The 13,501-nt window shown below is 38.9% G+C and overlaps 1 protein-coding gene across 1 annotated transcript in view; it reads left to right on the top strand.

Annotated features, from left to right (window-relative positions):
- Window positions 1-13,501, top strand: part of RAD54B (RAD54 homolog B) — a 65,958-nt gene that overhangs the window by 24,683 nt on the left and 27,774 nt on the right. The window lies entirely within an intron of this gene.

Here is a 13,501-nt window from a genome sequence, read left to right on the forward strand (position 1 = left end):
AAGGAGACCAAAGGAGATGTAATTCCTCCTGTGTCTCCTGTCTTGGACAGCCCAAGCAACAGAAAGAGCAAAACCAACAGGAAGGAGAATATTTCTTCCTGTGGCTGCTTGTTCCCCTCTGTCACGACTGTTTCCCAAATTTGCTGCTTTGCCCATCCCCGCAGAGCCCCAGCCTGTGAGCACGAGGCATTGGTCTGCCTGAGCAGGCTCTTTGAATAAGGTAAGCGTTACTGCTCCTTCCAGGCTCCTGGCTGAATCAGGTTATCTCTCACCACAGGGATAAGTGCTTGTTAAAAACTGAAGGCTGGAGGTATGTAAGTTTGGTCGAGGGACTTGCTGAGCTTAAAGACTTGTAGTTAAAATTTTAAGGAAGTAATGTGAGAGAAGTCATGTTGACTGTTGGTGGGCAGGATAACTTTAACAGGTTACATGTGGGAAAGATAGAGGAAGTAAGTCTTCTGTTTACAAACTGAGGAGAAATAGAGACAATAAAAACAGCTGCTATCAGTCTGGAATTTCCCCAATACTTTTTCTGTTCCAATGTTTTTCTAAGACGTGCTAGCACATTAATTGTTTGTTCTTTTGGGAGTTTTTTGTGTACTGAAAATGATAATGTCTAAATAAGTGGCCTCTGTCTCTTAATAGTCCTTAGCTTTCTTCAGTATTTTTTCAGTTTCAGGAGATTGATCCGTTTTTTATATAGGGGAGAACATATCAGTGAGCTACTTGCATCCCTAAGATTACAAGACTCAAAATCTGGCTTTAAAAATTAAATAAGGATATTATTTATTGCACTTGGCTGTCTGAAATGTGGTTTCTGAGAAATGGGAAAGCACTAAATTCTCTGCATTTGTATGTAACCTCTGAATACCTGATTTTATATTATTCTTTCAGCTAGGAATCAAAATTTTGGTTTCCAGTGGTAAGGAGCTAATTTCTAATTGTTTTTTCTGTCTTTATGCATAATACAAGTGAGCAAACTTTTAATAGTCCAGAAAATAATTCCCATAGGGCTTGTTACCTTGTGTGGTTTTGAACTACAGCTATTCTTTCTTCGGCCACTGAGTGCTCTACATCAACTTCATGAAATTTTCTGCTGAGTTCTCAGTCCTCCTTGAGCTAGATCAAGAGGAGACCTCCAGGGTTTCTCTAGGCATGGTATTTTTTTTCAGGTACTAGAACTAGAGGAATTTCTAATCTTTGAAAGCCTGCATTTGTTTCTGAGCTGAAATGCAATGTAGATGCAAAAATCAGACTCTAGGTAGAGCAAACTCTCCCTTGTATTGCACATAAGGAGGAGCAGGAAGGATGTAAACGAGTAAAGAAAGAACAAAATACACAGGTCTGTGTATTAAGAATTGGCTCACTGGAATCAGTGTGCCCCGTTTGGTTGGTCTGGCTGTGTTTTGTTTGTTAGTGAAGGCCTTTCTTCCATAATTGCAGGCGGCATCTCTAGTTCAAGGTCTCTCATGCTTCCAGTTTCCTTTGTTCTCTGTTCTGTTTCTTTTGTTTTGGGGGATTTCTTTTCAGGGAGGGGAAACCTTTTAGGTCCCTGTGCACCTTGGTCATTTCTTTATGTGCAACATCACGTTTATTCCATATATTTGTTCCTTTGGTGACATCGTTTTGTTCTATTAGTGTATCATGGTGCTGATGATATATTTTGTCTTTCTATGCTGGTGGATACACATTTCTTTCTCAACTCCACATCTGTTTTATAGTATCAAGTTATCTGTTGGAGTCAGATATCTCATTTCTCAGTGCCTGTTCTTGTTTTTTTTTTCCAAGTGTTTCCTAATGCAAATACATGTGCTACAGCTGTGCCTAGTCCTTCTGGACCTTGGAAGTACTATGAATTTTTACTGTTCCAGCAAATAATATTTCATCAGCATGTGTGAAAGGGATGGTGGGAAGCCCTTCTCTCCTTCACCACTTTCCTTATCTTATTACTCCCTTCACTACATCTGGCAGGGCCATATTTACAATGTACTGTGTACAGCAGAATAATTTTAGGCAAGGACAAATTTCTGCTATATATCTATGTCATTCTACTAATATAACCAAAATAAGCAGGCACTAGAAGTAATTTAATTCTCAATATTTAATGGATTTATTTAAGATTACAGTAAAAAAATTGTAACTGTAATACCTTTGTGATAATTGTAATAACATCTTCTGTAACTTCATCTGTCTGAGTAATTGTCTAATTTTCATTGTATGCTTTTAACCACTCTCTCTTTTTTCTCCCCTTGTGACCTCCCATAAGCTCTCAGCTCCTCTGAAATAATCTTATTTGCTGTGCTTGCCTTATATTAGAATTCTTATCAAGTAAAATAGTAGGGGAGAGAGATGTACTGCAAGATAGTGAAAGATTACTTATAGCTAATCTTGCTTGTCCTGTGCCTCTCTTTTAGCATCCTTCACCTTGTTTACTTTGTTTTCTTTTTTTCATTTTTTTTGTTTTGGGTTTTTTTCCCCATACAGTGAAAATACATAGACTTGAACTTGTATACTGTCTTTTGTGGGCAGACTTTGTGCCAGTTTGATTTTCAGTAGGCAAAGCCATAAGGTTGCTTAAAATCGAGAGAGGTTTTCTAAGTGGGAGGAATAAAGAGAGCATGCAGGGTCATTGGGTAAGGTGTCTTTCCATAGTTCAAATTAAATGCATTTGAAAAGGGGCAATCCTTTTTAACCAATAGCCTTCTGTGGTGGGAGGACTGGCTGGGTAAACAAGGGGAGAGCAGTGGATGTTGCCTGCCTTGGCTTTCAACACTGTCTCCCATAACATCCTCATAGACAAGCTCAGGAAACATGGGTTAGACAAGTGGAGAGTGATGTGCATTGAGAACTGGCTGAAAGGCAGAGCTCAGAGGGTCGTCTTCAGTGGTGTGGAGTCTAGTTGGAGGCCTGTGGCTAGCAGTGTTCTCCAAGGCTCAATACTGGCTCCCGTCCTGTTCAACTTTTTCATCGTGACCTGGATGAGGGGACAGAGTGCCTCCTCAGCAGGTTTGCTGATGATACCAAGCTGAGAGGAATGGCTGATACAGCAGAAGGCTGTGCTGCTGTTCAGAGAGACCTGGCCAGGCTGGAGAGCTGGGCGGAGAGGAACCTCCTGAGGTTCAACAAGGGCGAGTGCCGAGTCCTGCACCTAGGGAGGAATAACCCTAGGCACCAGGACAAGCTGGGGGCTGACCTTCTGGAAAGCAGCTCTGCAGAGAAGGACCTGGCAGTGCTCATGGACAAGCTGACCGTGAGCCAGCAATGTGCCCTTGTGGCCAAGACGGCTGGTGGTATCCTGGTCTGCATTAAGCAGAGTGCTGCTGGTAGGTTGAGGAAGTTCATCCTTCCCCTCTACTCAGCCCTGGTGAAGCTGTGTCTGGAGTGGTGTGTCCAGTTCTGGGCTCCCCAATACAAGAGAGAGATGGAGCTACTGGAGAGAGTCCAGGGTAGGGCCATGAAGTTGATGAAGGGTTTGGAGCATCTGTTGTACCAGGAGAGACTGAGAGAGCTGAGCTTGTTCAGCCGGAGGAGAGAAGACTGAGAGGTATCTTACCAAGGTCTATAAGTATCTGAAGAAAGGGTGTAGAGAGGGTGGGGCTGGACTCTTTTTGGTGATGTGCAGTGACAGGATGAGTTACAGTAGGCACAGACTGAAACACAGGCAGCTCTGTCTGAACATGAGGAAAAGCTTAACAGTGAGGGTGACAGAGCATCGGAGCGGGTTGCTCAGAGAGATTGTGGAATCTCCATCCTTGGAAATACTCAACAGCCATCTGGACATTTTTATAAGGATATTGAACCTCATGTTGATGACATTCCTCATATTGCCACTGCTGTGCTCCTTGAGAGTAGGGAGATAATAAATGTAACAATTTCTTTACTTTTTTTGTTTTTTTAATTAATTTTGCTCTAAAATGCGTTATACAAAGGTTAAGCCTAAACAAACTTTACATGCATTTGACCTACAGCAGTCAGATTTGAATTGTGATGTGTTAAGGTTTTTTTAAAAAAGGTTTAGATAGTATATGTAACTTCTAAAATTCCTTAGATCATATTTTACAGTGCAATGTAATAGTTCTGTCAGGATTTTAATTTTGGTAAAATCATAATAAGGTTACTCCCTGTAGATGATAAACTGTTGTTTTCCTGGTAGGTTGATTAATTTTATGTTCTACATATGAAAAAAAAGAGAAGCCTTGAGGAAAGAATGCTAACTAGCATTTTAAAACATTTTAAAGTATATGAAATGTAGCTATTCAATGTGTGTTCCTAACAAGTCACGTTTTCATTTTGTTCTCAGATAACCAGTTCTTCAGTCATTTGAAAATTTCATTGTCTAAGTCTTAGAAAAGAAGTTGACTGCTTATATTAGTTAAAACAATACGAGTCTGATAGCAGGGTTGTGTAACAGAAAACTAAATTTCAGTCATCCTGAGGTACGTTTCTTTGTGTAATCTCTGTTAAAAATAAACACGCTCACTTTGATGTCAGACAGGCTGCTGACGTAGCAACGGTTGCTATTAAACGGCATCCAGTTACTTTGGACAAAGTTTCCTCCATAATAGCGATATGATTTCTTTAAATTTTACTGAATACCAGCTAATAAAATTAGTCCCTGTGAATTCTTGCTTGTAAAACCTGCAGTTGTTCAGTGCTAAAGTGGCTGTAAACATTATTTGTGAGCCTTGTTTAAGGGGAGGGTGAGAGACAGAGCCCGACAGAAAACCCAGCCTGCTGCTGGCGCTGACTTTCACCAGCATCCCTGCCTGCCTCCTGTGCTATAGGATTGCAGGCTGTTTATCCTAGTGACCACAGAGGATGGCTTGCGGATGTATCCAAACATCTCTGAGTGAACATAACCCCTTGCTTGACTGGGTATTGTTCCGATGAGAAGAATATCATGTAAGTTGCACTGAGTATGTTATTTTAATCGTCAGTTACTCTGCATCATTTGTTTGCTGTTTAGCAAAACTGCAGGCTTGAAAATCCTACTTCATTTTTTCATATTTCATTTATGCAAAAACAACTACGAAAGAAAAACGATGTTTGTGGTTTCCTGACTGTTTCCTGTTGCTGCTCAATTTTGATTGGTAGTATAATCACAATAATTAGCATATGTTAACATAAATCTCAGTTATAAAATAATTCATCTGGCTTATGATGCCCCTCCAGACCCAGCTGATGTCAGAACCTAGTTTGGTTAAGAGTTGCTCAGTGTGTTCCCAGTACTGTGTGTGTTACCATTTGCTTACTTTACATGTGTTTGTATAATCCATGCCTATATTCTTAATGCTTTTTCAAAATGTGTTTATTTTTAAAGTTTAGATATTTCTACATGCTTGTAATAAGTAAATGAGTTTATACATTATGAGTTGTATTTTTTAGATTTAATTGACAGTGATACAATAGGAGAAAAATAGTTTGGGAGTGGGGCAGAAGAGCTATGGTACTGTCTATGGTTGTTACTACGACATTATTTGTTTCCTCTGTATTGTGTCAGATAAAATCTGTTGCAGTAATCTCAAGTCGGATCTATTATTTATCGTTGAAGGTTTCATGCAAAAGAAAATAAGTTATCGTAACTCAGCAGTAGTTGGCAGGTAAACTTTACTGATTTACCTGCTGCTATTAAGATTACATTTCTGTAGAATCTAGGAACATTTGCATTTGGCATGAATCAAAATTCAGAACTGAAACCACAGATATGCACAATTTTACTACTGTTATTGATATATTTTATAGCATTATATGTCATTCATTTAGAGGTTCATGCATTAATCAAAATGTTTTTTGTTTTTTGTTTTTTTTTAATTTATAAACTCTGCAGCTTTTGGCCAGGTGATGTTTACATTATTTGGCATTGTAAGTAATCTTTGAGAGTAAGTTGTATAATACCGTGATGGCTTTCAGATGACAGTAGTACCATCAACAACCAATTTGACCAAAACATTTTATGCTTGGTTATCTCTATTCAGGCTGAAATGTGTGTGTGTCTATTTATGTCTATTTATACTTTGTCAAAGCAGCTTAGTTTTTTCTGAGACCCAGATTGAGGGGAGACTTATTTTGCGTGTTTTGAATTCTGACGATCTTTCCTACATAGTATTCTAGTTTCCCTATGCTTTTGAAAAAGTGCCTGAAGTTAAGCATCAAGATGGCCTTCGACCATTCCTGTAAAAAACTCATGCAAATGTGTCCAAATTTAAGCCATGGAAAACCACAGGATTTGGTCATTTTCGATAAAGTTTGTTATGTTTCATATATAGTCCCCAATAGCTGAATTCCTCGGAGAGCCTGTGCGTACTGGGCACGTTATGATGAGAGGGCAGAACTGTGGTTTTGTTTCTTGACTGTGGACACATGAATGAAAGCCAGAAAGCCTCAGTGAGATAGCGCCTTGGTTCGGACCCAGGGAGGATGCCCGGTGACGGCAAGAATCGTCTACCACTGCTCTTCTTTCAGCAGATACCTGAGAACTGATTGGCAAAGTGTTTTCTCGGCATTTAGTGTTGGTCCAAATACAAAGGAGAGCCTACAGCCACATCAGTTCCTATGTTTTTGCTTTCCCATCTGTAAAATGGAGATATTACTATCTCCTCATCTCAGAATAAGGTGAAAATAAGTAAGGTTGTAAAAAACATTGAACTAAACGGCTGAATTACTAATTGGTAAAGTATAGAATTAACTGATTTATGGGCAAAGTTAAAACCAGCAATAGTGTGGAAACTATAGTTTGTACTTACTGTGATTTAGACTACTTCATAATCTGTGCACAGAAGAGGGCTGAATTTAGCTTTCTCAGGCAATCTAACCATTGTAGTTTGTTAGAATTACTTCTGCTAGATATTTTTTTAATTTCAGAAAAGTTTTTGTTATATAACTATTTATGCTGATTATGGAAGCTTAGTTTTGAAAAGTAAATCGGTCTTAAATCAATTTTGAAGATGGTACTAAAGACATTTTTTAACAGTCCAGAAGTCAAATATATTTTGTCATGTTCAGACACTTTAATTCTTAAGAATATAATGGACAATTGTAAACATTGTTTTTAGCTGCAATATAGTAGAGAGAAATTTGATCATTTTTCTTAGCTTGTCCTTCACTGATGAGTATGCACTTGTACGTGCATACACGTGCGAACACGCACACAAATACACACACAAAATCAGATCTACATACCGTAATTTGAGAAACGCTAAAGTTGCACGTGCTGCAGGGGCTGGTTGAACAGCTTACAAGTGACATCAAAGGTAGAAGCAATCCCTTGGGAGCAGCACATGGAACTGGAGCGTATTGATGGAAAGCTGCCACATCTCCATGTGTTTTAGTGTTTCTATATATAAGTGGTCAGTTCAGAACCAAAAACAGACAGGACTGACACAAAGTCAGCTCTGTTGAAGGCATCTCTATGGCTCCCTGCCGGGAGTCATCTTATTAATTTGCATTGGAATTTCTATGCAATTTAAATTTTTTTTTTAAACTATCAAGAACCAGCAAAGGCAGTGCATTAAGCAGCACTGACTCCACAGCAATGTATTTCTCCTTTTCCCTCCTCCCTCATCTTCTCTGTTACAGTTTTTCCTGGTAATAATTACAACTGAAAAACTAGGTTTTTGTGCTTAGGCCATAAATACTACTTTTCTATGTGGACTCTTGACTGGATTACATTTATGTAAATCAAAGTTATGTAACTTGATTTGGAAAGATTACTCTTTCCAAATATTTCGTCAGCCAGTCTGTAAGCAATCATTGCTGTATAACACATGAAAATTCTCAAAAATATGACTCATCCTCTGTGCGCCTCTTTCTAGGGTAATGCCATAAATTTTAACAAGTCTCGTTAAATAATTTTGACATGTTAGGAATACTTTGCATCTGGTACTTTATGGAAATTGATCTAGTATTTCTTATTGGTTATTTTTATTTTCAAGACTCTCTATTATCATTCAGGATCACCAAAGATGGCCATTAACAAACACAAGAAACAATTCATTAAAATGAATTTCCTTCAAATATGTGCTAAAATAGATGTAAATACCGAGAATGCATAATCTTAATAAATCCATTTCTGCCTACTTGCTATTTGTTACAGAGATAAAAGTCTTGGGGTTTTTGGAAACAATTGTAGAGCACAGAAATACAGTTTTCTTTTTATAAAAAGCAGTAACAGCAACTCTCTAGAAATAATAGCAAATGTTTAGAGAATGCCAAAGTATATATTTTCAAAGTACTACACTGGGATTTAGCTATGTACCTTCTATTAACATTTAACACAAGAGACTGCTTGCCTAAATCTCTGCAAGCTGCTTTGAAAATTGCCTGTTTTTGAGATGGCTACAATTAACCTATAATTGCTTGATGTTCTAATTATTTTGCTTGACTCACTGTATGCTTCTTAGTAATTTGGAATTTTAGGTAATTTATATATTTGGAACTTTTCCACTTATACACTATGTAAACTATCATATATTGCAATAGCATTCAATATTTACAGAACCCAAGTATAGATGTTGCTTTTTGATGTCACTTTTGCATTTATTTTTGAAGTAAAAGAGCCGTTAGTTGACAATTAAATCAAAACAGCTTTCAGTGTGGACTAAATGCAAAATGGCAGCCTTAAGCGTACTAAACAGACAACTTGGATGGCATGCGAATGGTTCCAGCATTTTCTTGAGCCGATCTGGTTTACTGCACTGTGTGATGCCTGCAGCATTTCTCAGTGATGCTGCTTTTTCCTTTGATAATAAGACTGGCACATCTATTTCTGTGGGCTTGACAGAAGCTTTCAGCATAGTTCATTAAATTTTTACAGTGGAAGCTGGAGTCGGTTGGATTTTTAGACAGTTGAGAGCTTTAAGAAGAATAGGGTTTTTTTTGTTTGTTTTTGACCAAGGAGCTGTAATTTTGAAATGATTTGCTGTCTTCCTTCCCCCACTCTCACCCATAGCTGGTATCCCTAAGAGCTAGATGTTTTGTTAAAAGGTGGCACTGTTCCTGACTGTTTCAAATTAAGTACCTCTAGCATCTCTATTATTGTGCATCGAAAGTTCAGATTTGAAAATAAAATTACTAAGATTACAAACTCGAGTACTAAAAAAACTTGCAGATACGCACAACCTGCGTTCAGCCTTTTTGTGCATTACAGTGTAGCCATGAGTTACATGATCTTGTATTCTTATTATTCCATGGGTTTCCTTGCCAGTTTCAGTTCATAGAATGGCCTGAATCTACTTAATGAGCAGCTATTCAGTATTTTCTTTTCTCCTTCCTGATCAGTGATAGACTTTTGCCATGTTTTCAGCACACCACTATTCAAACTACTCTGAATTAATTTCCTAATGGGTTTTTCTCTGGTGCCCATCATGATAGCATCTGAGTGCTTCACAAATGTAATTACTTTTCACAACATCCTTGTGAGATGAGAGGTTGGTATAATCTCCGCTTTATGGGAGATAAAGTGGGAGTTGAGGCACAGAAAGAATAGAAACAAAAAGTCCCATTAGTACTGAAGGTGCAGTTTGAATCAACTAGGACTGTATTATCTCAGTACTTCAGCGCACTGTAGAATTCATCTGTTCAAGGCACAGCTTCCAGTTGCACCTGTGAGGGCTCAGCGCGGCTGCAAATGAGACTGAATCTCAGTTCAGACACTCAGCAAATGACTACTGCTGATACGTTTGGGTGAAATGACTCCTTGTACCACAAAGGAACTCTTGCAGAAATGTGAGTATCCAGTTCTTTAAGGCACTGTTCAGAAGATCTAACCATGAGAGTAGACTTTCTCTCCTTGCAGCCTCTACCTCCTTCATCACCCACCTTTTGCCTTTGGTAACACAGGAGCTCGAGGACCCTGTAGGCATTAGCCTCCTTTTCCCGCAGCTGCAGAGCGGTTCAGTTCTGTGCACTGAATGAGAAAGATGTCCCATGGAAAAGTAGTGTAATGGGTATCCTGTCTTCTGTAAAGACTGTATTATTAATGCATATGCACAAAGGGGCAGATCAGGTCACTGGAACAATCTTATTTTTGACATTTCTGAACTTTGAGAGCCTAACTGCACAAACTTAATACTGTTCTCTTAATGTAAGGTGCTTTTTTTTTTTTTCTTTTTTTCTTCAGGAAGGGTAATGGTAGTTTTGTACCAGAGGGTTGTAAATATTATTTTTATTCACTTCTAAAGTAACATTTCTAAGCAGATTATTCCATGTAATGTGATGTTTTCACCAATATAAGGCATAAGCAAGGTTGAAACTTCTAACTTTAGCCTGCGGTATGAGGTTGCTGAATTCAGTGTAGACCATTAGCGTAGTGGCATACAGTGTTTTGCCCAGTGGGTTTAGCATGTATTTACTGACAGTAAATGAACTGAAAATTTTCCAGGCTGAAGAGCAGAATGCACCCAAGGGAGCTGCAGAAAAACGGCAAGAGGATCCAAGCTTTAGCTCCTGTTCTGGCTCCCCTGACTTGTCCATTACATAATCAAATGCTTTCCTGATTCTGGCTCCTCTGCCTGCCCTAAACTTGGAATTGATTCCAGCTGGTCTCGCAGGGCACAATCAGTCAAACGGGTCTAGTGCAGAACTTAACTGCCTCCATCTTGTATGTTGTATATAAATCTCCCCTTGCTTGAGACCTGCTGCTGAATCAGATTCTGCTAAATACTTTGGAATTTCTTTTAAAAGATTTGTAATTGTTTTTCTGATGTTTTTAACCTTGGCAACCCTAAAAATTGAATTAGGGAAGAACAGTTAAGCTGGAAGGATGGGGAAAGCAGAGTGGACCCTATTTACTTATTTTATTTAAGGAAATTTGAGTGCCCTCAGTGTCTTTGTATAGCCACCTCCTTTCCAGACTCACCTACTCACCATCTTTTCTGTTGCAACTCCTTCTTGTCCATAACTATTTTTTCCCTGTCACTTCTCATTTTATTTTCCCTGTCTCTGCCTGGTCAGCTCGTTTCCATTTCCTTCTTCCAGGTCTTCCTGTGATTTTCTTTGACAGCTTCCAGCAAGCCATACGTTCTTGACCAAACCCTGAATTTTCAAGGACAGAGATCAGATGCCGTAGTTTTTCTTGCTCCCGTTCTTTTTGCTCAGAAAATCCCAGCTTGCTTTGCTGCTTGAATTTTACGTTAGCTTCCAGACCCAGTCATCCTCTTCATCCGTTGTCTTCCTACTCTTTTTATTCCCTCACTGGCTTCCAGCCTTTCCCTGGGTGCTCTGCTCCAGCTCGCACTTGCAGTCGCTTACCCAGCTCTCAGCTTTTGCCTTTCGTTAGGTCAGCCTTTCCTTCCAGTTGTAGGCTTTCTTCTCAAGCTGCTTCTCCTAAGCAGCTCTCCCTTGTAGCTGTCCTTGTCGCCTCTGCCATCTTTTCCTGCTTGGTTCCTGAAGGAGAAACGTTGTCTCTGAATGAGTAGGACAAGGAGAAACTCCCCGCTGGAGCGCTTGGAGCCGACCCAGCTCTGGTCAGAGCACTGAGAGCCGTGACTACAGAGAAAGTTATTCTCGGCCTCAGTTAGAGCATGTCCAGTGGGTAATCCTCAGGAAATTAAGCTGCAGAGAATGTGCAAACTGCATTTATTTCCAAAAGCTCTTAGCTTTCAGGAATGGAAAAAGTTTTACCCCAGCCAAAAGAAAAAACATGCTACCTTCTCCCCACATTTCTAGATTCTTCTCCAGGGTATTGAGTTGTTAGAGCTTTACAATGAATAATAGTTTACTGTGACTAAAACTGTATTTATCTGTGATTTTTTTCGTTCCATAAACAATGATTTTTATTTTGCCTAAAGCTTTTATGGATGTTGCATGTGCGTGTTTGCGTGTATGTAGACACCTAGCATGGAAGACTTCAGCTAGCCTGGTGAAAGTCTGGCAAAGTTATCAGCTATGTAAAATAAGACCTATTAATGGAAATCTCCACAGTAATTCACATTCCTCAATCTAGATGCTAGTTTGGGATGAAATTTCAGAGAAAAGCTATACATATAAAGTGACTTTGACACAGATGTTAAAAACTATTAAATCATTTACTTTTTAAAAAAAACTGTTTAAAATAGTTCTGGGTGTAAAACAATGGTGTGTTTTTTCAAAGAAAATATTACTTCTTGAAATAGCAGTCTTTAGGTGAGATTGCTAACGTTCACATTCCACAAGCTCATTCAACAGCTAGGGCGAAATGGAAAATATTTTACTTGCTTTTGTTTTTAAAACACATTAAACCAAAAACATACTACAGATCTCAGTGCTCTACTCTTAAAATTGGGCTGTTCTCTGCTAGGGCTTGAAGTCTCTACAGATCGCCCACGCAACTTAAATACTGGTAAGACTGTGGGTCTCGCCAGGTCTCCCCAGGTAACAGCTGGTGGTTTCATTTTGGCAATGATGTTGATTTGTGCAAGACGAATTACATATTATACATTTTATGTGTAAAAGAGAGGTACTAAACACTGGATTGTAATCAAGGAAATCTGAGATGTTATCCCAGCTGTCACTGATTTCTGTGGTTTTAGAGCAAGTCAGCTCAATGCTTTCTGCTTGTGTTCTCCATAAAAAGTCTCATAGAAATGCTCTGCAGAGTTATTGCATATTTATCCATCTTCACTGCATAGTAATATACATTTACATGTTAGCCTAGTATTAAATTTAGCATGTTAAAATTAATTTGCAAATGAAGGATGATACTCTCTCTATAACATTTCTTTGAATATTACGGGGGATCTCTTAGAATTGTTTAACATACAGATATTTCATACAGAACAGGATATTTAACTACTATGTAAACATTTGTTCTCTGAACATTACAAATGAATTTGATTATGCAACTTTGTGATTACTGTAAAAGTGAGCTTCTATAGATTTTTTTACTGCTCAGAAGACAGCAGTGCCCTTGGCTCTACGGAGCCAAAGATTGCAGGTATGCAGCAGTGGCTGCAGAGGCTACAGCAGAGCACTGAGCTCGAGTTTCCGCTGTGATTCATTCTGAGTCCAGATTTTCTTTTGTGCCAATCTAGACCTTTGGCTCTGCCCCCTCTTTTTTTTTTATTTACTTTTTTATTCTTTAGCACCATAGAGTGCAGTTTGAACCATTTTTTTGTTCAAACTGTAATGTAACTTTGACAATTTGACAATCATTTTGACAATGATTTTTTGTTTAGCAGATTTAAAACAATTAAGAGAAAGGTCCCTATCATTTGATACATACAATGCGAAAATTCAGGTATAGAGTCATTAAATAATTTGACAGACTCTATGCTTTTAAAATGCTCTAATCTAACAGCAGCTGGCATTGAAAGGGGACAGTCCCATAGTCTCCTTGTTGAGCTGCACTCTTGTGTTGACTCTGGTTGCTCAAGAGATCAGTTAATGTGACTTGCCCTGGCTGTTCAGTCGCTAAAGCTGGGGGATGAAAGCAGTGGGGGAGAGGGAAGGAAGGGGAAGCTCGTGGCATCTGGCAGCAGCCTTCAGTTAGGTGGTGTTAAGCCATCCATTAAACTACACCTCAGGT

Source organism: Rhea pennata, chromosome 2, assembly GCF_028389875.1.
Source record: "Rhea pennata isolate bPtePen1 chromosome 2, bPtePen1.pri, whole genome shotgun sequence".
NCBI classification, from domain to species: domain Eukaryota; kingdom Metazoa; phylum Chordata; class Aves; order Rheiformes; family Rheidae; genus Rhea; species Rhea pennata.